The sequence below is a fragment of the Cydia splendana genome, chromosome 2 (genome assembly GCF_910591565.1).
Source record: "Cydia splendana chromosome 2, ilCydSple1.2, whole genome shotgun sequence".
Classification (NCBI taxonomy): Eukaryota; Metazoa; Arthropoda; class Insecta; order Lepidoptera; family Tortricidae; genus Cydia; species Cydia splendana.
Genome location: NC_085961.1, coordinates 9,061,997 through 9,089,827, shown reverse-complemented (window position 1 = coordinate 9,089,827; position 27,831 = coordinate 9,061,997). Strand labels below are relative to the sequence as shown.

The window sequence follows — 27,831 nt, the reverse complement described above, 5'->3', positions numbered from 1 at the left end:
TACGAAAAAATACGGGGCAGCGACCTAAGTCGCGCCGATCGCGAATAAAAATATTATTCAGTATTGTGCAGTAATGCGCGTCCGATTCCAAGCGCGCACAATTCTGCACTCTGAGAATTAAGAGCCCATCAACGTGCACACTAGCGCTACTGCTAAATAATCGTGATTATTTAAATTTAACGTGAGTATTTAAAAAAGGGGGCCGCTACGTACTGTGTTTTGTATTTAAGTACCTTTTGAATACATCAAACTAGTTTTTATGTTGCTGGATTCGTCAATCTATGCGTCCAAAGTTAAAACGGCCATTATTGTTTTGAGTACATAGATCGACGAATCCAGCAACATAAAAACTAGTTTGATAAATAAATATTATGGGACATTTTATAGGACATTTTCAAATAAATATTATATGAATTATCGTTAAATTGAAATAATCACGATTATTTATTTAATGACCCATAGCACCCATAGGTAAGATTTTCTAAGCTACCACAATCAACCACAAGTACCTACCTAATTAAGTCCATGATCGTCATAAAGTATTTTCACTTTCACCTTAGAATTAAATTATTACCAAGGGGAAAGAGAACGGAATAAAATTTATTATAAAACTTTCCGGCACGTGTTAGTTGTCATCCTCAATTTACTTAATTTTTGAGGTAATGGCCCTCAACGTTTTGCAAGCTCATTTTGGTTTCTATTTCATAACGTATCTTAAATAAGTAGAATGACTTAAGGGGCCCACTGATTAACAGTCCGCCGGACGGTATCGGCCTGTCAGTTAGAACAAAATTTTGACAGTTCCGAACAACTGACAGGCCGATACCGTCCGGCGGACTGTTAATCAGTGGGCCCCTTAAGCATACACAATTATTGTTTTATTAGATACACGCATGAATAATATTTTACTGTGATTGTTTATTCAATAAATAAATTCAACAACACCATGAAAAATTGTGAAATCCGCAATTATAATGTAATATTTGTGTAAAGATGGATATCTTCTTAATTTATATTATGTTTCAAAACGTATTTTTTTATATTTTTATTGCCAAAAGGTATAAAGGTATAACGTTTAAATAGTAATCTAATAAACGTGTAAGTACTTCAATTAGATTTCTTATTTTATAACGAGGAAAAATGTAGGTATTTTTTTATGTTCAAGATGTTCAAGAACTCAATTATCATGGTCGGCAATTTTTAGCGTTCCGTACCCAAAGGGTAAAACGGGACCCTATTACTAAGACTCCGCTGTCCGTCCGTCCGTCCGTCTGTCACCAGGCTGTATCTCACGAACCGTGATAGCTAGTAGACAGTTGAAATTTCCACAGATGATGTATTTCTGTTGCCGCTATAACAACAAATACTAAAAAGTACGGAACCCTCGGTGGGCGAGTCCGACTCGCACTTGTCCGGTTTTTTTAATGTTAAATAGCAAGGACGATAAAATAAATTCCTTTTATCATCCTTGTTAATAGTATTAAAATTTCCTGTACTGTTCTTGTCATATTATCATTCTCATGTAATATAACAGAAACTAAATTAAAAATGCAGACGCACTATTCATCATCCCGAATGATTCAGAGTCATTCCAATTGCATACCAAAACCAAGCGAACTTAAAACTTAGGCGAACCATAAAGAGCGCTCTCTACCGACTCTACCTATGTATCGTAAAGTCAGCAGCAGAAGTTGCTATGCGGGCGAGGTGTTCAAAATTACCTTGACACGCTCTTATTCTCTTAACAATAAGTTTGATAATAACATATTTGCTAAGTTGTGTATCTGATGCTGAGTATAATCAGTCTTGTTATGATTTCTGAGTATGGTGGTTGCAAAGGTATCCGACCTTTAGGTAATGTTTCTGACTTAAGGATCTCGAAGTTAGAGCTGTTTCCCACTGACGTCCAGTTTGCGGGTACGGTTTTCTGCAGGATCCCGTTTTAGTAGTATACGTGCTAATATAGTAACGTTCACACGAGCATTCTGTTTGCGGGATACTGCACGCATACTACAGAAAACGGGATCCTGCAGAAAACCGTACCCGCAAAAACTGAACGTCAGTGGGAAACAGCTCTTACTTGCTGAAGTTGCTCGCACTCGCGCCCTCGATAAGAATACTCAGCCAGTATTTTGTTATGGTTTGCTTCCGCTATAGAGTAATATAAGTAAATAAAGAGTGGTAAACCCACACATCAGTTTTCTTACCAAAACGCGAGTTATTTCGTAGTCGACATCTAGCGTCAACTAGCGGAAGTAATTAGTAAGTCCTGTTAGTTAACAATAGATGTCGCGGCGAACGGAAACTCTAATGCTCAACACAGCTAGTATTATAACCGGAGTAACTAAAAGTCTATTTTCAATTCCTACTACTTACTCCTTGTAGATTGATTTAGTACTACATTTTTCATCAGTAGCGACACTTGACACATCTGGTGTCAAGTAGCGGTACTGATAGTTCCACTACTTGATGTTAGATGACGACTACGAAATAACTCGCGTTTTGGTAAGAAAACTGATGTATGGAGTGACCACTCTTTCTTTACTTATATTACTCTATGCTTCCGCTGACGCGCCAGCCCGGCCACATATAATTAAAACCTCTTACTCTGCGATCGACTGATAAAATTCTTATCGTAATTCTTAACGCTATTTTAGTTTCATAAACTAAGAAAAGGAAAGGTTTTCATAAAGTAGAAATTAGTTTCTTTCTTATTTCATTTCATAAGAAATTTATCATAGAGTATAATTTTTTTTTATTCTTGCCTCGATGACCCGGCGAACTTCGTTTCACCTACCTAGATCTAACAATTTTTTTGCACTATCTTATTTTTTTCTTTCATAAGAACCTTCTCCTGACAATAACAAACACAACACAATAAGAATCAGTGAAATTGGTCCCGCCGTACACGCGTGATGCTGTGACCAAGGGCAATAGATTAAGGGCAAGGGATTAATTTTTATATACGAGTACCTATAGATTATTAATACTATATGTCTTTTGATCTATTGTCGTTTAGAAGAGAATGCCTTTGGGTAGAGTTCGAGATTTGTACATAAATAGATAAATTATAGGCTTACAAAAGCCGCGTTTAACTCGCATATGCATAAAATAAGTTATTTCATGTTAACAGTTTTCTGAAACACCACATTAGTATATTTATAACTGTTCGAATAATGAATATCTACTGGTCTTACTTTCGCGATCATCTCTAAAATATGCCAGATATGATCGGTATTCGAAACATATAATTTACTATGTTAATACCGGCGTTACGCGGTTGATTTCACGTGTTGATCACCTTTACGAAGTAATATGTCAGTGAGAACATACAAGTATTGTACCGCCAGTTCTCGTTTCTAACTCGAGAAAATAATATCAAGTGAAAATCACGTGAGATTTATAAATAAAGCATATACTCGTAAGTAGAAGCACTTAGATTTGTGTCGACAAATAAAATTTTCAATACACGATCGACAGACTTAATATGTGATATACGATATACATAAGCATTATAGAGAACATGGAAATTTAATGAAACTTGACATTAATGATGACATTGCCTCAATTTCTCATTGCAAAAGCGATGCAAAGTTAGCTTGGTCCGACTCTAACCAAGTTTAATAATACGTCCGTCGATCTATAAAATATTAATGAAAACAAAATAGTGCTTTAGATGTTTGACTTTATCAAACTATAACGAATAAAAAAACGAGACGTATGATAATAACATAGGTATTCTATTCCATTTCACAGTTCAGAAACGTGTTCAAAACATATTCACGTAGTACCATGACTACCATGCAACGGCAGTTTTAAGATGAAAAAAACACGCATTGTTCTCAACTTTTCCCGTCGAGTCGCAATTAGGTGCACTCGATAATTGCGACTAATCGATCGTGACGGAACAGCGAGCACCACGCGATCCGGTATGCAAAACATGCGGTTTGATTGATACGAATTATTAACACTTCGCTCGCTCTGGCCCGACGACAAATGGTAACCCCGCGGTGCCAGCTATGTGAAGGTTTTTAGTGTGAAAAATGTGCTTTGTCGAGAATTTCTTGCGGTTCTTGTGTCGTACATTTGCTTAAAAGGCAATGTGACATTAATAATATATAAATAACAAGAAAAGAACTTGTAATTTGCCAAAAGTTGCGTAAAATAAACAATTAAAAAATGACAATGGCACAATTTTATTACTATTAAAACCAGCGAATTGTGTGGGAGATGTGTGACGTGTTTTTAACTTGTTCGTTCCCTTTTTATGTGCTGACAGCCGCTGTAGCAGTGTATTATTTATAATCTTTGAATCACCAGTCTTAGCGGGCAGGCTTAGGCTTAGTGGATTTACCAGTCTTAAGGTGATAGTCCGTTTCCAACTGCAGCTGCACTACCAACGCATTCAGGCCGCTGCAGTAGTCTCGGAGCAGTAGTGCATGGAATGTCACCTTTATGGTAATTTTTTTCAACTACTAGATTACATAGGTCATAGTCAAAAAATATAGTCTATAGTTACCGCATCTGTACCCAGTTACATCACTTGACAGTTATAACCTTTAAACTTTGCATATTTCGAGCCTCGATGCATAAAATGAAATCATAAACATATAAAATATATTTAAAAAATATGGTAATGGTTCGTATTGGATCAGTTTTTATGCATTGGGGCTCATTTTTCATTACCTACAGTTAATAGTATTTTGTTTTTATTTCTCTGTTTTATCTCCCATCCGTATAGATACCTAGGTATAATAAATAAACTCCACCGTAAACATGACACTATCAAAATTGCATTTGTAACAAACACTACCACCATTTATGCAGAAAGCACCTATTTTACACGATATCTCTTTGGAGCCAATTTCTGCATTTTTACCGCCGCTATAAAATACCGCTTACTTTGCATATCCGACACAATTTTGTTTTATGAGGTCAATATAAGTTAAGTGAGGGTAATAATTTTATAAGCTACGTAAAATAGAATAATCGAGACTCAAATAACGCCTGCTATACATTCAAACAATTAGGTGTACGAACTGACGTAACTGACAAAAGGCGTTCTCTTGATATTAAGGTTGCGTAAATGATTATAATATAGAATACAAACAGTAAATACGCAAAATTTTGGAAGTTGTTAACCGTAACGAGACGTATCCAAGATGAACTGGACCATATTGGACCGTTTTATTGTCTGCCGCGGGACCATTCATTATCGAGTTTCGTAAATACGGAACAACTTACACTTTCAAATCGGTGTGGATGACTAGGCACGTTTCAGACTTTCTCCGGGTTTACGAATGACATGTTAGCTGCCTATAACGCATCTATGGGTTCTCTCGGTACTAGAGCTTCTTCGGATTTCTTTCCATTTTTAATTTCATTTTGTGTAACGTCACAGCGATTGTATTGCTTCTTGCAGCGCCGGTCATTTGCGCTCTAACATGAGCACGCGGCGGCCGCGCATTCCGTTACTAAATACGACTTACCGCTGATCCAAAACGCGGCGTAACGTTTTGATCTCAGCTTGTAAATAACAATTTACCGTTAACCGGTAAAGTGACAGTTTGGGACTAGGCTAGACGTTTGTTATTGTGTGTACCAGAGAAAAGTGTGAAGTATTGAGAAAAATGTGCGGTCATTAAATAACAAGGTGAGCTTAGTTCTTACTCCGTTTTTCTTTTTGCGTTGAACCTTTCCATTACGAGAGGATCTTCAGTTTGTTTGAACGAGCATTTGGAAATCGTTTTACAAATACCATTCGTTTGTTAGTAGGTAGGTGTTTACATTTCACAACTAACAGATTGTTTGGTAACGTCGGTATCGTTTTTTGCAGCGATTGTATTCCACCCATACCAAAGAAAAATGGTATACTTACTTTCTTACTTCAAAGAACATTTTAATAAACAGAAATTGCAGTCTGTTTGAAGTTTCATAAGCGTTATCGCTAATCATTGTTAAATTCTGATTTATATTGTATCCTTATCAATGCCTTCATCCAAAGCATATTTACTTAGTTATAGATTGATATTCCTATGTAGGTATACTCGTAATTTACTGACATAACAAATGAATATAGGACTGAATTAGACCGAACTATGAATTAGATAGATGTATTTATGAGTCAAAATCTGCTTGATGAACTAGTTCCCTCTTGGCGGTAGCCCTCTTGGCGGTAGCGGTACTGTCACTGCATTTCAGTGCAAATAATGAGACGCCATAAGTATCAAATTGAAATTAATTCCATAGAAGAAAATTTAGTGTAAAGTTTAGCAATTTACTTAACTTTTCGTCAATTTAAAAGCAAAAAGAAATTAAATGCAGATGTAAATTATAAGATGAAAACTCTAGAGGATAATATTTCCATAGGTAAGTACACCCATAATGACGCGTGACCTTTTCGTGGTTAATTGGCCGGTATCTAGAAGCAATGAAATATTTAAAAAATCAGACGTAGATTTACAATACATAGCCTACAACACCAGGCAGTAAACTGACAGCTCCTTTTCAAAATAAGTCTTATCTTCATACTTTTTCCAAGCCGAAAATTTCACCCGAACTTTTACTTAAACCTTCTTGTGCGATTTCTGTACCTATTTCATAATATTCATCATTTTTCTCTTGTTAAATTGTTCGACCTGTAGGTATCATACGACAAAGCTAAAAGGAAGTTCTAATGGATTTCATGGATTCGTCTCGTTGCATAGTTAAAGTCTATCTAGTAACTGCAAACCATTAGGTACCGTAAAACGGGGTGAGTAGGTTTCGCGGGGAGAGTGGGTTATGAATGGGGAGAGAAGGTTTGAGAGGGGGGTGAGAAGGGATTTTAAGGCTACTGCTACAAAAAGAATGTATTCCAATTTAAAATGGAGCTATAGTATTACGCATAATAAACAAAAAAATCGATCCAACAATCTTCCAAAATCACCTTTGTATGAAAACCCCTCTCACCCCAAATACGAGGCACTACGGGTTGAGGTGGGTTTTCCTCTTTATCGTCAAAATTATGAAATGGAACTACCCAAAATAAAATAAAAACTAAAATACAAACGTCCGGAACACTTATTATATACACCAATCAGTTTTCATATGTAAAAATAAAATGTTATCGAGGTTTGAATTTCAGTTTTGACCCTACTCACCCCATTTTACGGTATAGGTATGTATTATATAGATATACATGTAGGTACGTTGAAACTAAGATTATGGACATCTGGACACCACCATTGTATGAAATAAAAAGAAATACAAACATGTTTATCTCAAACACCTAGTTACACAGTCTGTTAGCTCCGACCTCGGTGTTTATGTGAATTTTATCGCATATCTTTTCCGTAACATAGTATTCTATGCTTTCATGTTTACCGGATCCACAAGAGAAACGCTGTAAGGTAAATAAAATGTAATACTTTCTTATTAGTTATTATGCATATAACCCGGGACCGTTAAAAAAGCGTTTTTCTAACCTTAATTGCTGTTTAAGAAATAAACACTAAATGAAAATAAAGATAAAAATAAGCAGAAAACCACGTTCTGCATGTGGACTTAATTTTTAGTATTCCGTGCAAAATTTTGTTCACGGAACACTTATGGGATCACTTCGGTCTTGCAAATCAGTTAATTTTTAATTTGGTTCAATTCCAGTTTAGAATATTTTCAAGCGGTCCAACTGAACAGTTTTATAGCCTAATTTTTATAAAGGTAAATTCTAGCATAACTACCCAAATGTTAAAATTATTCATATGTTTTGTTTTGTTATACAAACACAACACTCAATATTTTCTAGTGCTTGATGACGTACATATTGCTCTTGTTTGCACGTGCCATGGAGCATTAAGGATGGACGAAAATGGACAAATTCTTTTACTTAAATTTCAATTTATGTATTTAGATAATGCAGTCGGTATTTCGGCTTAATTTAATATAAGTACATGTTAATTGACATCGTTTTAATTAAATTCGTTGTGAAATATAGAGCTCTTGCGGAGAACCGGATATACTCTATGAATATAATCGTATGCCTAGTATGGAAAAGATAATTTAGCTCATTACTGAATATGTCACATCTCCGGTTGTTGCAGGTACGGACGGTACATTACATACCTATACATTGTTACACCTCCCAATGGAGTAAGGTCATAAGCTATTTACATCTTCGTTCCTTGGATATATACCTAACTATTCAATAGTAGTGTACAAACATACCTATATTAGGTAGTGGATTTTATTTACAATTCATCTAAATCAACCTTGTCACGATTTGTTATTCGTTATAATAGACAATAACATATTTTTATTTTATGTAATCAATCACCGAATAGAACTTATTATAGAAATTCCACTCTGATTGAGTAGTTTTCAAATCGATCACTTCATTATGGTTTTGAACAAATGACATTAACGAGCAGATACAGTAAAAAAAGGTGTTCACAAACATGCGCGGGAATATTATCGTCCTAACAGTCGTATCGGCAAGTCGGCATCTTAGAATTGTAAACATTTTCAAAAGTACGAATAAAATTAGAATTTATCAATTAGATCCCTATTAAACTAAACACAATAATAAAGTGCCCATTTAAATATTATTTAACTACTTACTGTAGAAGTTAGAGCATTCTAATTAAATTATAGAGCGGGAAAATACCTCTCCTTATGGACGGTAGGTACGGTAGTGTACATTCTTATAATTAGGTACCTACACCTTTATACGTCATCAAATAATTAGATTTTTTGTACCGCGTTATGTTCAGTCAACAACCTGAGCCACGTGAGCGTGAGCAAGGTCGTCTTATCTCTATGCTTTTTAAATTCACAGATCTAAAAATGGAAATGCCATGCAACAAATGCATTACAATCGTATTTTATTAATTGCCGTAGGTTCAGAGAGCTGAATAGGTATTTGAAAATTCGTACCACTTTTTAGATCCCAATACGGTTGCCAAATTTTTAATTAGCAATTTTGAGGATTTTCACTATAGTGACTTCATCGATTCGAATCCTGATTTTTAGACTTTCGTGCGATAAAAAAAAATTAAGAACATATTTAGGTCTAAAATGCACTTTGACACATGATTCTTTCATTTGATAAATTAGAGTCTGTTCGGAAAGAGAAGAGTCGTAGAATGTATTGGGTCCCATACATTCCATGACTCTTCTTTTTCCGCGCAGACTCTATAAAAACACGCTACAATAAATATTTCTTTGTTTATTTAGATTATATAAACAACACCACATCAGTTATTGAGAAGAAGTAAGAACATCGTTTACTGTATTATGTCACGGGAGTTGGTATTTTCTTAAGTTATTGAGCTTACCGTTGTGTAACAATTTTAATGCACGCTAATATAAATTGAGACCCCAATTATATGTCAGGTGACTTTGTGAATTGACAGCCTTGATCGCAGTCACAGTATTTTAAAAGATCTGTTGTAATTGACAATTCTTTTGACAATTAGTTAATCGTAAACTCACGAAGTCGTTAAGCAAATTTGATTGTACAGAAAAGTTACCTTCGACTTAAGCACGACAATGGTTAAGTTTCGCTGCGGTTTTAATGGCAATACACAATGTTATCATTACAACAGAAATCATTTTATATTACACGGATTAATATTGTTTTTTTTGTCTAAACAGGAACGTAAATAATGGAATAATTATCTTAAATTTTTGAAACATTCATTAGACACGGTTGGGGAGGGGGGATAAAAAAGTAGAAAATGTGACATGTTCTATAAAAGGGGATCGGAAGTCACAAACTTTCTGACAATCACTTTAACTTCACCTGTAATCGAATTTTTGTAATAATTTATTTATTCGCAGTCCAGATAAATATGTAATTAGTTTGTACCTATGCGGACAGATCGTTTATATTCGTTTGATTTTAATTTAATCAGATATGCAATCTCTCTTGTACAATAAAGGTTAAATAAATAAATAAAAATATTAACTAAAGACACATCAGAAGTCAGACCATTATTTAATCATCGAACCGTTATATTATGTAGTTTGTCCGAGTAAGCAGAACAAAATTATCTAATCATATTATATGTGTTCTTTCAATATTTACAGCCAAGTCACTTTGACTGGCAGACAACAACTTAATAGTCATTATTATTGAATTAAATCGAAAGTAACCAAAACAGAAAATCATTAGAAATTTACATTTCAATGATACAATCGAAGCGCATTGGATTAGTAAGCACTAAAAACACCCACGACTTAAAACTGAAACTCTACTTTCTACTTACTGGTGGTACTTTTATTTACGTCCCAGTTCCAATACTAAGTCGACAGGTCACGAGAGATCGAAATCGAATACCGTTCGAAATCAAAAACTGAAAAAAGTGAACGATTGTTTTGGATGGTTTTCTAATAATTAAGCGCACGAGCGCTCATTAAGGCCATGTGGTGCTTTTACTCGAACTCAAAGGCCTTTTTACTCATGATCATATTAAAAGAATCTTGGCTTAGAGAGAAATTTTTGTCACGGAAATTACTGTCACTATTTATAAACAGTAATACCTGGCTCTGAAATATGATATCCTTGCTATAGCCTGTGAGTCGAGAGCTCAAGGAAACCAATGTTTAAAAAGTACAGTCACAGAATAAATAATAATACTAGGTACAGTCTAGATTTGTTACAGCTATGCGAGAAGAACTCTTTTTGAAAGCTTGCCTTTAAGTATATTTTCAAAATACTCATACTAAGAGGAAGTATTTGTAATGACTAGAAAAAATATCAAGCACATCCACAAAAGAAACTGATTAAAGCTGGCGATATGTTCCAATCAAGAAACACTACGCAGCGTAAGTATTTATTGAAAAAGATAAATTAGGTAAAATAAGAATATTATTATGAAGCAAAACACTGATTTCAGCAGTCTTCTCCGAGACCACCGGGACAACGCCGTCCTCGAAACCTCGGAGGTAAATAATAAAACTGTACAATTTAATAATTATGAAGCAAGTATGAAAACATAACATAAAAAAGTATTTATAGTAAATAGATGGTAAAACAGCTTATCTTTTTTCCTACCTCAGTAAAAAATATAGCTACAGGAAAAACAATAATATATGATTACTTTTTTATTAATTTTCCTTCTAGGTTTTATTCGGTTGATTATTTAGATACGGGTAGGTACTTATTACGTACCAGTTTGTAAAAAAATATAGGACTCTCATTTATGATATTGAATAATCACTAATCAGTCCTTGTGCCATTAACCGGTATTATAATTATACCATAAATAAATCCCTGATACAATAACCGTTTATCAAAGGACGTATTTATTAAATCTTTTTCGCAATTAATTTAATTGATTTTGGATAAGCTTATTTTCACTTATCTGTAAAACAATGAATGTCAAAGTTTTTACTAGAGTTAGACCAAGAAAAGCCTGCAGCGATTTTGACAGCCCGCGCAGTAGTGTTATTTTAAACGTCAAACTTCTATGAAATTATGTAATTTTTTAAATTGAAATTATGAAAATATCACTTGCACTGCGTGGGCTATCAAAATCGCTGCAAAGTTTACTTGGTCTAACTCTACAGAGTTTTAATTAGGTGGCTGATAAAAATCGGTGAAAATAAGCAGGAATTACGTTTAGCGATAATAAATACTAACTTTATATAAAAACACACACTGAGTTGTAATTCAAGTTGAATTAATTTGATAAGAATTAAATTGGTAGTTAGAATAGCGGTCAGCGGTTTGACCTTTTAATTTTTTTTTGCAACAGTAGCAATAATCAGCCAAATAACCAAAACTTTTTTTTTGTAAAACATTGTGTTATAGTTAATATTTTATGTACCTATATTATTATAGTACCTAACAAATACAGATTTATTTGAGATCTTGTAATAATATTGAATGAAACAGCTAAACTACTATTATACCTCGAAGAGGGCAAACCGGCTCGCAGACCGCCTGATGTTAAGCAGCCACTGCAGCCTATGGGCGCATACTTACCACGATGTTGGTAACGAAGCGTAGCCTACACGGTCCGGTCACGTCACGGTCATTGTGGGTATAATGTTATATTTAATTTTATGAAAGAATATTATCTCACGCCACTTATCGATAGTTTACGTGCATAATTATTGAACGCTAAATACCTACTCATATTTCGCATCTACGAAGCCACAGGAAAACTTAGTAGACACGTAGGTTCGAAACAAGTTTAGCTAAAGTATGAGAGAAATTAATTTAACGATACCAAGTCTAAGAAGATTATGTACTAAAGAAATTATGTACCTATTAACTTTGTAAAAGTCTCTAGAAGCATTTAGCCTGCCATCATGCCATGTTTCTCTTGTTAGAACTTTCTGCTACTTCTTGTAGTTTTCAAATTCCAATATCCAGAAAATAGCTTTTAACTCGACAGTTTTGCTAACAATTTTTAAACGGTGTATGAAGTTTTTTTCTATTAGCTTTAAGTAAGTATATTTTAAATTTAAAAATCCTATGCTAATAATCTTACCTAAAGGAATAAAATACGGTAATGACAAGTATTTTAACTAAACTAATTTATTTTCATGAAAACATTCGTCAGAATAGATAATGTAAATTTAATTAGTAATCGGCACTATCTATTCTGACGAATGTTTTCATTTTTATTTAACGTTATATCCGCGGACGAAATATTCAATTCAATTATTTTCTGCGAAATTAAAAGAGAAATATACTTTTAACCTATAACTAGGTCAATGATAATACTTTACGGCAGAAAACGCTAGGTAGTTTATCGTAATATATTAAGTTTTACTTGGTTTTTGTCTTGTATTAATTACTTTCAATATTCAATGCAAACTCCGAAAATTTAGTAATATTATTTGTTCAATTGGTATTATTAAACCTGATATTTCAACTAAAATTAAATAACTTCTACGTTCAAACTGTAATTAATACAGTATACAAGATTAATATCACAACTAAATATGTACATATAAGTATGACACCGTGAAAACCCGTTTTTAGTGAAAACGCACATTTCTAGTTAAAAGTAATTTTCCGAAAAGCCTCATCATCATCATTATTGTAAAGTTCAAATACCGCTCCATTTGTGCTACATTATAGTCGATTTAAAGCGTAAGCATATTTGTCACCAAAGTGATATAAAAACATTTTCTCGGCACCGTTTGTATTGCTAAACATGCGTATGTTAACGCTTCTACGCGATTCATTTATTTCATAATACACGCGATAATCGAAACCGAAAGTTTAGCTATTAGTCTATGGATACACTAAACTGTACCGACAACAATGAATACTACGAAATGTACCGCTGTCGAATATATCGCGATCAAGTGTCAAAATAGAATTTTGGTGTAAGTAGTTTAATTGTGAATTCCAAAGAAATGTCGTTAATTTTGTACAATCGCATAATTGTGCTATTAACTAAACATTCCTACAATAAGCCTTAAGACGACATTAGCGGCATATTCGCTAGAGCAGAATGCACCTTTTAGTGGCCCTGCTACTAGGTGTTTGGTTACATATCAGAATACCGAAAATCGATTTACCTAATGTTGAATCACCTATGCTCGTTTCACCTATTTTTTTAAATACCTAATGATTAATAAACCTAAGCTCATAACACCTAATGAACGAATTACCTATTGCACGTTTCACCTACAATTGGTTTACCTAAGCTCAGAATACCTATGGTCGATTTACCTAAAGTTGAAACACCTAATACTCGGAATACCTAAAGCTAATATACCTAATACACGATACACCTAATGTTGATATACCTAATGCACGAAATACCTAAACTCGGTTTACCTAATGATTGAATTACCTAAAGTTAACATACCTACTGCACGAATTACCTAAAGTCGGTATACCTAATGATCGAATTACCTAAAGTTAACATACCTAATAAACGAAATACCTAAAATCGATACACCTAATGCACGAAATATCTTAAGTCGATGCACTTAATGAACGAAATACATACCTAAAATCAAAAATATAATTATTGTTTAGTAGAATATTAATGCACTTAATGAACGAAATACATACCTAAAATCAAAAATATAATTATTGTTTAGTAGAATATTATTAGGACATACAACATTTGGTATAATTTTTTTAGCCAAATCCAAATCATTCAATTGGCTTACTATTTTTTATTATAATATAAGGTCTAGTCATTTGACAAAGTCGAGATAGTTGCGACGACGAGCAAAGCGAGGAGGAGCGTGTTAGGTTAACTGCGACCAAACAGTGCCAAAACCGACTTTTATTACATCGTCATGATGTTATTACCTTACAAAAATTAAGTTTTTGATAAGATAAGATAACTAATTTTATATTAGACTTACGAAATCATTCTACTACCTAAAAAGTAGCGTTTCAAAAAGTGTATTTTTAACTTGTTATCCAAACAAACAGTTTCTACTGTAAGGTTGGGAAATCATACGATTTATTGGGTAGAGTTACCACTTGATCATTTGGTAAAATGATATGAATTTTGTGCTAGGTATATAGACTTTAGGTATTCCGTGCATTAGGCATATCGACATTAGGTAATTCGTTCAGGAGGTATATCAACTTTAGGTATTTCGTGCGATAGGTTTAACAATTTTAGGTATTTCGTTCATTAGGTAATTCAAGTTTAGGTACATCGTTCATTAGGTATATTAGCTTTAGGTGTATCGTCCATTAGGTATATCAGCTATAGGTGATTCGTGCATTAGGTATAATTGCTTTAGGTGAAACGTGCAGTAGGCAAAACGTGCATTAGGTATATCGTGCATTAGGTGTTTCTTCGATTAGGTTATTTGAGCTTAGGTATTATAAACTTAGGTCAGTCAATGTTTAGGTAAAATGATCGATAGGTAATTTAAAATAGGTGAATCAAGCATAGGTGATTCAACATTAGGGAAATCAGTTTTCGGTATTCTGATATGTAACCAGGTGTTTTGTGTAAACTTGTAAAGGCCCGGATCAATGTTAAAAGACCCTTTTCTCAAAAATGGACGGCAAAGTCGACTTTGACGTCTAAAAAATAGGTCGCGAAGCGCGTAGTTTATGGTCAGTCAAAAATTAAAAAGTTAAATACATTGCAGTCTCGATTTTGGGACTGCAATGTTGCATACAAATTCCATTATTTGTCGAGTTCCAAACTTTTTAAAAGTTGAAATGGCCATATCAAATGAAGGCACAGGCCCATTAAACAGCCAAACAGATGATTAGTACCGCGACTATTTAGCTGTCTCAAATAGGTTGGCGTATTTTCTGCAGTAAAATACACTTCTATTTTTTTATTAAAAAAATAAAAAGGCGGCAAAGCCAATTTTTTCAATTGTTTCTACTTTTTTCTGTGAAAATATATACGTAAGAACGTTGCTTCTGTAAAATATTTCTAAAATATGTATATTTCTCGCACCATTTTTGAGAAAAGCATATGACTCGGCTGGAAGGCTACTTGCTGGCTTCGGATTCAATTAAACGGACTCCCAAGGTCGTCCGTTTAATACGAATCCTCAGCCTGCAAGTAGCTACTTCCGAGCCTCGACAATACACCGTTAACCCATTGAACTTGAAGTACTTTTAGATGCTGGTCTTGTTATGTAGGTCGATAGTTAGACTTAATTACCAATCACCTAAATAAAATATGAAAGTGTTAATTAAAAAACGCTTAAAATAGATTAGGTATAGCGCCAACGTCATAAAAAATCGGGCAAGTGCGAGTCGGACACGCGCACGAAGGGTTCCGTACCATATAAAAAAAAAAAAAAACAAAAAAAAAAGCAAAAAAAATCGGTCACCCATCCAAGTACTGACCACTCCCGACGTTGCTTAACTTTGGTCAAAAATCACGTTTGTTGTATGGGAGCCCCATTTAAATCTTTATTTTATTCTGTTTTTAGTATTTGTTGTTATAGCGGCAACAGAAATACATCATCTGTGAAAATTTCAACTGTCTAGCTATCACGGTTCGTGAGATACAGCCTGGTGACAGACGGACGGACGAACGGACGGACGGACGGACGGACAGCGAAGTCTTAGTAATAGGGTGCCGTTTTACCCTTTGGGTACGGAACGCTAAAAACGGTATAATACTTTAACTGACGTTATTTACGATTCAACTTATGTTGTGGAACGTAATAAAATATAAATATTTAATGTGATCATGTAAGTATCATATTAAACACGCGACTTAATTAAGCAAATAAATGTCGGCTTGATTTTCATTTTGCATAACTGATTGAACTAATTACGACAATTGTATGTATTCTCTCTACTAGCTCTATAGACTTAACAATACAACTTAGGTAAGCAATTTAATATAGCAAAATAAAAAAAAAAACATACAGATAATCAAATAAGATAACAGCGGCTGCTTTGAGGGTACAAGCAACGCAAACAAATAAAAACTTATTGTATTAGCTTTTGCTATCTTGCATGTGGCAACACCCTAATTCCTTAATGTAACTCTACTCTAGGTATATTTTATTTTAGGAGTGTCTTTTTATACCTATATGTAGAGAAACAAATAAGTGATAAAAACACCGCTTAAACAGATAAATATCCCTTGTTTTTATTTTCCTGAGACATAAGAAGTGAACTTCAGTGCTTTTTTTTTGAGGATTTTTAAATTTGTATGTTAATCAAATCAAGTAGAGAAGTAAAGTAATGTAGAGTTGATTCCGTGACCTACTGGCATTCGAGGGCAAGCTTCCTTAAAGCATAATAAAGACAGTGAAGTGACCAAACAGTTAATCCAGTTAATGCCTCCTTATCTTAGTTGAAAGGTTGATTTGCGACGGTCTGACAGTGCGGACCGCTCATGCCAAATAATTGACAACTTTATTATTTTATTGAAATGTACACATAGCAACCTCTGAAGCTAGGCTAAGATAACATATGTAGGTACTTTTAATTTGTGATACAATTAACACATAAGGACCGATGTACACATTGGTTAGTGTTAAGAGCGAGTTAATATATTTGCTACTTGCGTTACAAATAAAGTAATGTACATGTGCACTCAGCTCAACACTATATTACCTATGAAATAAGGCGTGATAACTTCTCAGAAATGATGTGGTAATAAGTAATCATAGTGAATGAAACACAGGATAATTGATGATCGCGGTCGAGAGGCGAGCATTCCACAATTGGTGTTGATTTGAACTAATTAAGTGATGATCTATAATTACCGTTACGGATTAGAATTTAAAGCATGCGCGCAAGTATAACTAATTTTAAATTAACACAATAACTAGCCGCTGCCCGCGACTTCGTCCACGTAGAAGTCGGTGAACTGGCTCCACTCCCACTGTATAAAGTGGCATCCCTATTTCACCCCGTAGGAAAAATAATTAAGAGATGAATTATATGTTAAAAAAAATCAGTTGTCCTTTTCTAAGTTATAAACTAGGTTAGGTGTTTTCTAGGCTAGGTTAGTAGCGTGCCAAATTTTATAGAAATCCATTCAGCGGTTTTTCTATGAAGGGTAAAAAAAATATCCAAACATAGGTACCTACAAAGTTTCACATTTACTAATGTTCTTCTTTACTAATGTTCTTGTATGTTGTTGTTGTTGTGTTGTATGTTATGTTGTTGTTGTGTTGTGTTTTGTATGAGCTACGTAAATACGCGACTTAATTAAGCAAATAAATGTCGGCTTGATTTTCATTTTGCATAACTGATTGAACTAATTACGACAATTGTATGTATTCTCTCTACTAGCTCTATAGACTTAACAATACAACTTAGGTAAGCAATTTAATATAGCAATGATAAAAAAAAACATACAGATAATCAAATAAGATAACAGCGGCTGCTTTGAGGGTACAAGCAACGCAAACAAATAAAAACTTATTGTATTAGCTTTTGCTATCTTGCATGTGGCAACACCCTAATTCCTTAATGTAACTCTACTCTAGGTATATTTTATTTAAGGAGTGTCTTTTTATACCTATATGTAGAGAAACAAATACGTGATAAAAACACCGCTTAAACAGATAAATATCCCTTGTTTTTATTTTCCTGAGACATAAGAAGTGAACTTCAGTGCTTTTTTTTTTGAGGATTTTTAAATTTGTATGTTAATCAAATCAAGTAGAGAAGTAAAGTAATGTAGAGTTGATTCCGTGACCTACTGACATTCGAGGGCAAGCTTCCTTAAAGCATAATAAAGACAGACAAATGTATCATACAAATGTATGATTTCATGTACATATATGTTTTATTTATCATATTTATATAAAGTTATCTACTTACTGAGTATAATTGCATGAATTCTATAGTAATTTAAATTGTATTTACTCGTAATGCATGTTAATTATAAGATGTAATAATGTTTTGAAAAGATGTGTCCCGCCGAGTTTGTTGCCGGTCCCGTATTGGGATACCCTCCTCCAATTGAGGGGGGATATAATCTTCTCGAGGCAGAGGTGTACGGTTGGAACCGGTATAGCTTTATTTGACGTTCATAAGCGCATTGTAATATGCCTACTTGAATAAACTATTTTTTATCTTGATCTTTATCTAAATAGGTATATAGGTAAGATTGAAAAACATAGTTATAGGTACCTACTCGTAAGTATATTTTAAAAACCTTGTGATTAAAGTCAAAAGATGTTTCTGCTTAGTGCACTTTTATTTTTAAGGTAAGCAAACATGAAACATAAGCAAATATTGTTTTATAAGGAGTAGGTACCTAACGATTATCTAAATTAACGCGACCTGTCTGGCCTGTGACCGCGTCCATCACCTGTATTTCCTGACAAATACTCATAAGACCTAGTCTTCTAAAAACAACTGAAGCTATTTGCCCTAATATGTTATTAAAATTATAAATTACTTACTTACTTTGTACTATAATACTACAAAAAGTACCTAGGTACCTACTTACTTTTGACACCGCGCAAAATAAACATGTAAAAATAAAATTGACTAAATTACTAAAAGCAATTGGCAAAAAATTCTGAAATCTAGTTGAAACGCTGTTGGTGTCGCTAGATATGCGATTTAGACTAGGTAAATATACAGGTATTATTGGGGGCTGCGTAATATTGTATACAACGTTACCAGCGCAATTCAACCGAGAAATTATATTTCCAGTAAAGCTTAACTTACCTGCGTATAATAGGTATAGGTACGTAATGTTACAATACATATATATGTTTTGTACATAAAGTTATATTTTCATAATATAATACAAATATGTCAAATGTAAAAGATGACAAAATGAAGATGCCTATCCACGTGTTTTTGATTTACGTCTGAATCTTGTAGATTCTGTAAATATAATGTAAATAAATATTGGAATTAGCAATGTATAGGTACCTACTGCGTTCATATATATTTACATTTCTGTAGGTGGATTAAAAGAACATCATTGTGTCATGTTTATATAATCATATATAAGTAGGTAAGTACCTATAGATAATGAATATTAGAGCAAGATAAAAGTTCATAAATTTTAATACTAAAGATACTATTTTTTGTATTTCGCTATATTTGATATTCCGGCAGTTTTTGCCATTGGGTCAATTTAATTCACATTGAGAAAATATTTAGATTCTTACAAAAAATTTGGGTCGCCGCAGTTCACGAAAGTTTTTGAATTGCAAACAAGTCTTTTGTCATGCTAAAATTGGTAAAGTGATTGTTATTCTAAAATATGTGCAATGGTTCCTATTTATTTATTTATACAATATTTCTACATATACTTACTTAGTTTCATGGTAAAGTAAATACAACACTAGTATTAAGTATTGACAATTGTTTCAATAAGTTTAAATGCATATAAATTTCGGTGTAAAAAAAACCATAGGTAGGTTAAAATAAAACTATGTATAATATACTATATCATCGGCCTTGCTTATAGTTTCATTATGGAATTCCATAATTATGAATGCTGTCAGTGCTGACATGTTCATCAATGCGGGGCATACTGTGGCGGCGCACCGCGGAGAAGACAGGATGCACTTACTGCAACCGACAGATCAATTACCCGCACTATTCGAGCTCATTATGCTGTTGCATTTCTGAGGCAACATTAATTGAGCCCGTATTTAGATTTAGGGATTATAATTTCTGCCGTGAGTGGAAAGTAGTTAAGACTACAAATATGTAATTAAAACTATGCGATGATAAAATCTGTTGTTAATCAACCTAAAACTGCCCGCAATACGAGTCATAACTTTAACAACAATGTTCAGGTAGTAGCTAATTACTGTACCTATACTTAAAGTTAAAGTAACATAACATTCGTTACACAAAAAAACTTGTAGGTAAGGAACAAACTAAGTAACAAAAACTATCATTATCCAATACCAATTTCAAATGTTCATTGATATATCACGTCCGAGAGCATGAAAACGGAACATAGAAACGGAGAATGTAAAAAAAGTTCTAAAAGCAAAACATGAAGCACTAATCTCAGGTCCATTGTCTACTTCGTATAATGTGTTTGGATTTAGAAAGACTATGCAAATAGGTAGATATCTTACTTAAGAATATTTTCTAATAGTTGGTAGGTATTTTATTTAAATTACGTGAGACAGGCACATTATACAACAGGCATGTGGCTACAGTAATCTTGTGCAATACGTTAGTGTCGATAGTTAGGCTGTTCCTAATTTTTTTCGATGTTTTCGTCATTTAATCGTATAGATAGATAAATCAATGACACACACTTTACGTGTGTTATAGTTAGGATTTAATTATTAATTTGCTTTGCTTCTTAATATGTCGTAGCGCTCTCGCACGTAGTGCTAAGTGCTAGTAGTTACCTACTTATAGGTACTTAGTATATAACGTAGATGCTATCTAGAGTTCCCTACCTTTCTTGGTCTAAGGTCTGCAGCGATTTTGGTAGCCCACGCAGTGCAAGTGTTATTTTCAACGTCAAATATTAATGAAATTATGACGTATAAATAACACTTGCACTGCGTGGGCTATCAAAATTGCTGCAGTCCTTGGTCTAACTCTAGTAGATAAAACAGATAAAAAATAAAACTATTTTTTCTTACCTGTGAGAGAAATGATAGGTTGCCTACATCATGCATTAGGGACGAGTTTCAGATTATTTTTACCAGCAGGGGTGTCAATCACTTCGGTACATGCCAAGAGCAGTCATGTTAATCGGTCAGACAGGCCAGTATAAAAGCGCTCCTTGATTATACATAGTTGGTTTAGATCTCGTGGTCACGTTACGCTGGTGAGTTAAAGAAGTCGAGTCGCCCACGATGAGAATACGCAGCCAGGTCCCACATGAGAATACGCTAACCGCCACCGCAACTATTGGGCTACGTGGGCTAATGAAACGCGTTGTCATCGAGATGGATGGGATACGGGAGCTCGACGGGACAAATTAGCGGGCCGTTTATGAGTTACCACAACGACATTTGTGATGATTCTCCTAAACAATAATAAGATTTATTCAAAGATAAAATAAGAGCACTCGTATGTTTTACGTTTTTGCTGCCAAGAGTCCGATAATGATGCGTTTATTTCATCTTCATAAGAATGGAGAACATGATATTTGACAATGTGTTATATTTCCGAGCAAACCCGATTTCGGGATAAACTAGACTCTACTAGACTTAAGTTTTTTCCCAACCCGCTTAGACAAAACTACTTTGTAGTTTGTTTGCCCAGTAACATTTAGACACGTCATACATTATTAAGTTTATTCTTTAAGAATCAATTCACTAAATGTTTATAGATACGATATTAATTTTATTCTGAACGAATCTGGTCTGCCATCCATCAGAATATTGGGCCTACAATCCGAGAGAATATAAGACCAGGAATATCAGAGTTAATTTTGAAGCCCGTAATTAAATACCTAACGTGAAACACTCATCAATAGAGATAATGCGTTTTCGCTCCGCTGACCTATTAACCAGGTTGAATTCGCATGTGCATTCTAGTGAAGCCCTAGTGCTTCACGTCAAGAGATTAAGCCAGCGTGCATTAAGCCAGGACTTAGTCGCATTAGCGATGTTAACGATGTTAAATGTCGCGCTTCTCGACGAATTGTATATGGGTTAGGGTGGTTCACGTTTGTATGGGAAAAATTCAAACTCTAGCTAGAAGAAGCGGCACCCTCTCATTTTGTTACACTTGTTCTGTTGACTAAATATGCCAAGTTTTGTAATCTTATCTCAACTACACTTTGAAAGTTGTATGAAATCCAAAAAAATCAAGTTATTATTTTTTTGTGTTTTATGTAAGTAGTAGTTTTCACATTATTTGAAAGTGTGATTTAAAAGTTATTTGGTGAAAAACCATTTTTATTTCTATTTTTTATGATTTTTTTTGGTGAAATTCTAAAAATCTTACTTTTGAAAAATTATAAAAACTAGAAATAAAAATGTTTTTCTGCTTAAAAACGTATAAATCACATGTGCAAATAATGTGAAAACAGATACTTAAATAAAATTCTGAATAATAAATACTTGTTTTTTTTTTGTTTTCATACAACATACAAAATTTTCAAAGTGGTTGAGCACCCCCTTGTAGTTGAGATAAAATTACGAAACTTGGTGTATTTTATCAGCATAATAAGTGTAACAAAATAAGGGGGTGCCCGTCGGAAAATAAAAAAAAAATGTTTTTTGAACCACCCTAATATGGGTAGGTCCTTCATATTGGCAAAGAGAATAGATAGTATAGAGGGCTATTGCCATAGTAAATTTTGTAGTCACGGTACATGTACTACCATCTATCGACACACGAGTAAAACTTAAAATAAAATTGAAAATGTATAAATTAATCAAAATATGTATACGGATAAATGATTTTTAATTTTTATTGTTCCATACTGACCCATGTTCTTTCACTGATATGTGTTAAAATTGTTAAATATCAAACAGTGTCGTCGACGCCATCTAGCCGAGAATAGGCCAAAGATATGGCGCCATCTATTCGAGAATGACTTTTTCTTGATTTCCGAGGCACGTTTTTAGGGTTCCGTACCCAAAGGGTAAAACGGGACCCTATTACTAAGACTTCGCTGTCCGTCCGTCCGTCCGTCCGTCCGTCCGTCCGTCTGTCACCAGGCTGTATCTCACGAACCGTGATAGCTAGACAGTTGAAATTTTCACAGATGATGTATTTCTGTTGCCGCTATAACAACAAATACTAAAAATAGAATAAAATAAAGATTTAAATGGGGCTCCCATACAACAAACGTGATTTTTGACCAAAGTTAAGCAACGTCGGGAGTGGTCAGTACTTGGATGGGTGACCGTTTTTTTTTGCTTTTTTTTTGTTTTTTTTTTGTATGGTACGGAACCCTTCGTGCGCGAGTCCGACTCGCACTTGCCCGATTTTTTTCTTAGACTTTATTTATCTTATACGGAGTTACATATATCTTTGACATTGGTAAACGTATTGGCTATAGGTACGATTGTTTATAACATAATTAAATCATTCGAGAATTAATAGTTGATAAAACTGATACCTTTGTTCGAACAAATGGGAAAGAATATTAATGGATTATGCTGATGATAGTGATATTACGTAACAGGTAACGCAACAACTCTTCATTAAATATTTAAATAAGTAGCATGTGGGATATTGGGAAATTTACTCATTAAAAAGAGATAGGTGTTAATGCCCACGTCCACTTTTCATATAATTAACTGTAAAGTAGCGATATGGGTAGCTACGTTACACCTGTCACCGAAGAATAGAATAAGTTTACTTACCTAACTGTCGTTCTTTATTATACCGGTTGTGCCCAGTAACACGAGCAAAAAATTCAACTGCAGGCTGTGTACTTACTCCTCACTGACTGACTAATATTTGTTCAGTGACTTTTATTAAATAACATGTAAGTAGGTAGGTAGGATTTGGACTTTTATCTACGCACATATCATTAGTGTGCTCTATAATGCGTTCAGAAACCGTAGGAAATGACCAGCATTATTACAACCAATTTTACTATGAGAACTTTCTTATCTGTGGCAGTAGGTAAAATCTGTAGGTACTTTAAAGTTTTTACATTATACATTTTTGTAAGGTTATGAGTTTAAATTTGGAACAGCTTTCAAAACTCAAGTGGGTCTCTATTCTAGTATCCATAGATATTAAAACAGTTATCGATACGAAACGTGAAATCAGTATGTTTTTTTAATATAAACCGCACGACATTTGATCTCGAGTGACATGAGAATAGGGACTTCATTCGTTTGTCTATGAATTTAAAAAAAACTACGGATGTGTGACATACGTGAAAAAAGTTTTCATTTGCCGCCATTTGACGTACAGTTTATCTTTTAATTAGTTTTAAGTATTAACCCGTGGAGCGCCCTAAACAGACACGTGTGCTGGTAACTAGTATAGGAGTTCCATACTACGGTAATTCTGGGGCGCTCCAGGGGTTAAATTAATTTGTTGTTTTTAAACAAACTTAAAGCAAAAGTTTCGTGTAAAATGAGCGATAAAGATATTTCGGTGACACCACCTCTCAAATCTGCGAGTTCCGCCAGAGAGCAACGATGCCCCATGTCGGCTGAAATATGAGGTTAGTGAATATATCATAGAAAGTTTTTAATATGTGTGTAGATAAAGTAGTGTATGTAACTGTACATAAAAAGGCATTAAAACACTCGTGTGATCCTTTTAGGAAATTCACTTCGTTCGTTTCTTAAACCCACACTCGTATTTTAATGCCTTTCATTATGTAGCAGTCACATAAACTACTATTAGCACACTTTAAAATCTATTGTAAAGACTCAATGTATTGAGAATTTTGTTATGTTTATAGCGTAACAAACAATATCAACAACACTAAAATAACAGCGTACATTGAATAATATTTAGAATGTATGAAGAAGTAAGAAGATTTCATAATTTTTAAAAATTACATAATTGTCATCGTTTGAGGAGTATAATATATTTAGTATATAGTAGTATATATATAGTTTAAATGATGTATATCCTGAGATGTGTTCCTGATATGATGGTGTGTAGGTAATATTCAGAGTGCTCAAGGATAAATTCTTGAAAAAATATAGGGTCAGCAATTCGCGAGCAACCCCACTAGAGTTGCAGACGGTGGTGACCGCTTAATAACATCAGGCGGTCCGCACGCTTGTTTGCCACTGTTGTGGTATAAGAAAAGGTAGAATAATATGAACGTTAAAAGATTAACCCCCTTATTCACAAAACTTTACGGGCCTGATTTAGTTAATTTATGTTTTATCCCTTTCTTACAAATACATAAGTCAAAATAACAGATAAGCACAAACGATTATTAGCTAATTGAGGTTTGTAGCGCGTTTATGAATAAGGGGGTAAGCATTTAACGACAGTATTTGTGCATAAATTATAGCTAATAGAGTCAACATAATAGTTTGTCTATGTACCAACCTATGTATAGGTATATATTAATAGTATCGCAATGGTGCAGATTCCGGTGATGTTATATAAATCTAGATTAATGCCGCGGAGAACAATTTGTCAGCCCCGTTGCTGGGCATAACAACGTACCATCAGCAAGAACATGGCTTAGAAAGGCAATTATAAATGCACTATCATTAATTTTCAACCAACACATTATCTGTATCGATTAATAATAATGAGAAAGGCTTAAGGGCCTAGTCTATAAGAGCATAATAAGACCGGTTCTAACCTATGGGAGTGAAACATGGGCTATGACGCAGAACCATGTCCGATCTGTCCAAGTCGCCGAAATGAAGATGCTTCGGTGGATGTGCGGAGTAACGAGGCTCGATAAGATACTCAACGAGTACGTTCGCGGTAGCCTCAGAGTATGTGCTGACACAGGACAATCCTACCAGTGGAGAATACATGTCTACATGACTTGCTATTCCAAGTTAAAGTGTCGGTTACAATTTTTCTCGACATGACCGCAAATATAATCGTAATTTATTCAAATACACAAATATAAACATATAAAAAGTTAACCCGTTTCGGGGATCGATCCTCGGTCCTCCAACTTACAAGTCTAGCCCGCACGCTACTGGACCACCAAGACTCATGGCTAGCGGCCGTAAATTGGCAACCAGTTACAGCGCCTTTAAACCATTGCAGTTTATTCCAAAGACATAAGGTCTATTATCGAATGATGTCGATAATCATAAGTTAACTTAGTGACATCATAACAATATCGCCGATAAGCTACAAGAGAGCCGACTGAGATGGTTTGGGCACGTAAAAAGAAAAGAGCTCCTGATTACATCGGGAATGTTGCTATGGATCTGAACATTGTTGGGTCCAGAGGAAGAGGAAGACCGAAGATGAGATGGGCAGACACCATAGCAAAAGACATGAGGGCCTGCGACGTTTCAGTAGACGACACGTCCGATCGCGCGAAGTGGAGAGAAAAGACCAGAAAAGCAGACCCCACTATCAGATGGGAATAATAATGCTGAGGAGAGAGAGAGAGTAAAAATCTTATCTCTTAGAACCCAGGGTTATTTTCACAAGTTGTTCTCTTCAGGAAGACATGTGTGTTGTACCTATGTTATTGTTTAATAGATACTAATACTCGAATTTTAAACAGCATTAGCATTATTTTTGCTTCAAAAGATAATAATTAAGCCAGTGAACCGAACAAAGTGGATCAAATACGTGCTATCCCTACCTCGCCCGACATGCGAGTTGGTTAATTCAGTCGGCCAGTTACCTGCATACTCAATTAATCTCCCCTCCGTACAACGAGGGCAAATATATACATTTCCGTCATAAAAATGTTTCAATTTCCTCGCTATGGATTAATTAACTGTACCTACGCTTTTCAGCAATGATTTAGCAAGGACTGCAAATAAAAAAATAACTAATCAAAATTGACCGTCTCCCACTCGTCTTGCCACGCTAATGAAAAAAAAATCTATGCATATAATACTTATGGGTGTTCTATTCTAAAAACTGACTACGACAAAAAATAAACAAACATTTGAGGATATAAATAAAACTATAGAAAATAAACGCATCCAAATTGTTCTTAATAAGACATCTAAACTTACGTGACCATGCCGCTTAGAACAGTTAAATATTAAGACCCATTATTATGTACTTAAACCTAATGGTACTTTGCAAACTAAATTATGTTTAAGGAATGTTGTCACTGTCAGTCTTTTAATTTAGAACTGCGTGATGCACCTATTGCGACAATAGGTTAAAGTCGGACCAAGAAAAGTCTGCAGCGGATTTGATAGCCCACGCAGTGCAAGTGTCATTTATACGTCATAATTTCGCTGCAGACTTTTCACGGTCTGACTTGTCAGTCCATGAAAAGTCTGCAGCGGATTTGATAGCCCACGCAGTGCACGTGTTATTTTAAACGTCAAACTTCTATGAAATTATGACGTATAAATAACACTTGCACTGCGTGGGCTATCAAAATCGCTGCAGACTTTTCTTGGTGTAACTCTAATTTAGTATTACTTATGTAAAAAACGATATTTTTTTAAACATGGCAACAAGTCAGAAGAATTTTAAAAAAACATGTTGATGTCACGTCAATCCCTAGTTATTCTAGGTAATCTAATAGACAATATAGTATAATATAACGGATTACTTATACAGATTGCCGGTAACATAATTATGTATACAGTTCATGTCACTGAGCTGAAAGGGCCACTTTCTATGCGCGTATGTATATGCTATGTAAGGACGCCCCTAATAGTTGGCATAAGTACTAAATTATTGCGACGCGTTCTTCCATATACTCTTTGAAATTAAATAAAACGATGTTGCAAGATAATTCTAATTCTTCAAATGCCTGTATTGTTTGAAATAGGGTACGACAAAGAAAACACAAACAACTTGAAATATCAATATTGTGTGATGAATTCCGAATTTGTTTGTAGCAAAGCATTGCTAGGAATGTC

The 27,831-nt window shown here is 34.3% G+C and overlaps 1 protein-coding gene across 1 annotated transcript in view; it reads left to right on the top strand.

Moving 5' to 3' along the window:
* The first annotated feature begins 5,425 nt into the window (after nucleotides 1–5,425).
* LOC134803290 (uncharacterized) overlaps nucleotides 5,426–27,831 on the top strand; it is a 36,092-nt gene continuing 13,686 nt past the window's right edge. The window contains exon 1 of the mRNA XM_063776073.1: nucleotides 5,426–5,653. The gene's annotated coding sequence lies outside the window, so the exon portion shown is untranslated. The remainder of the gene's footprint in view (nucleotides 5,654–27,831) is intronic.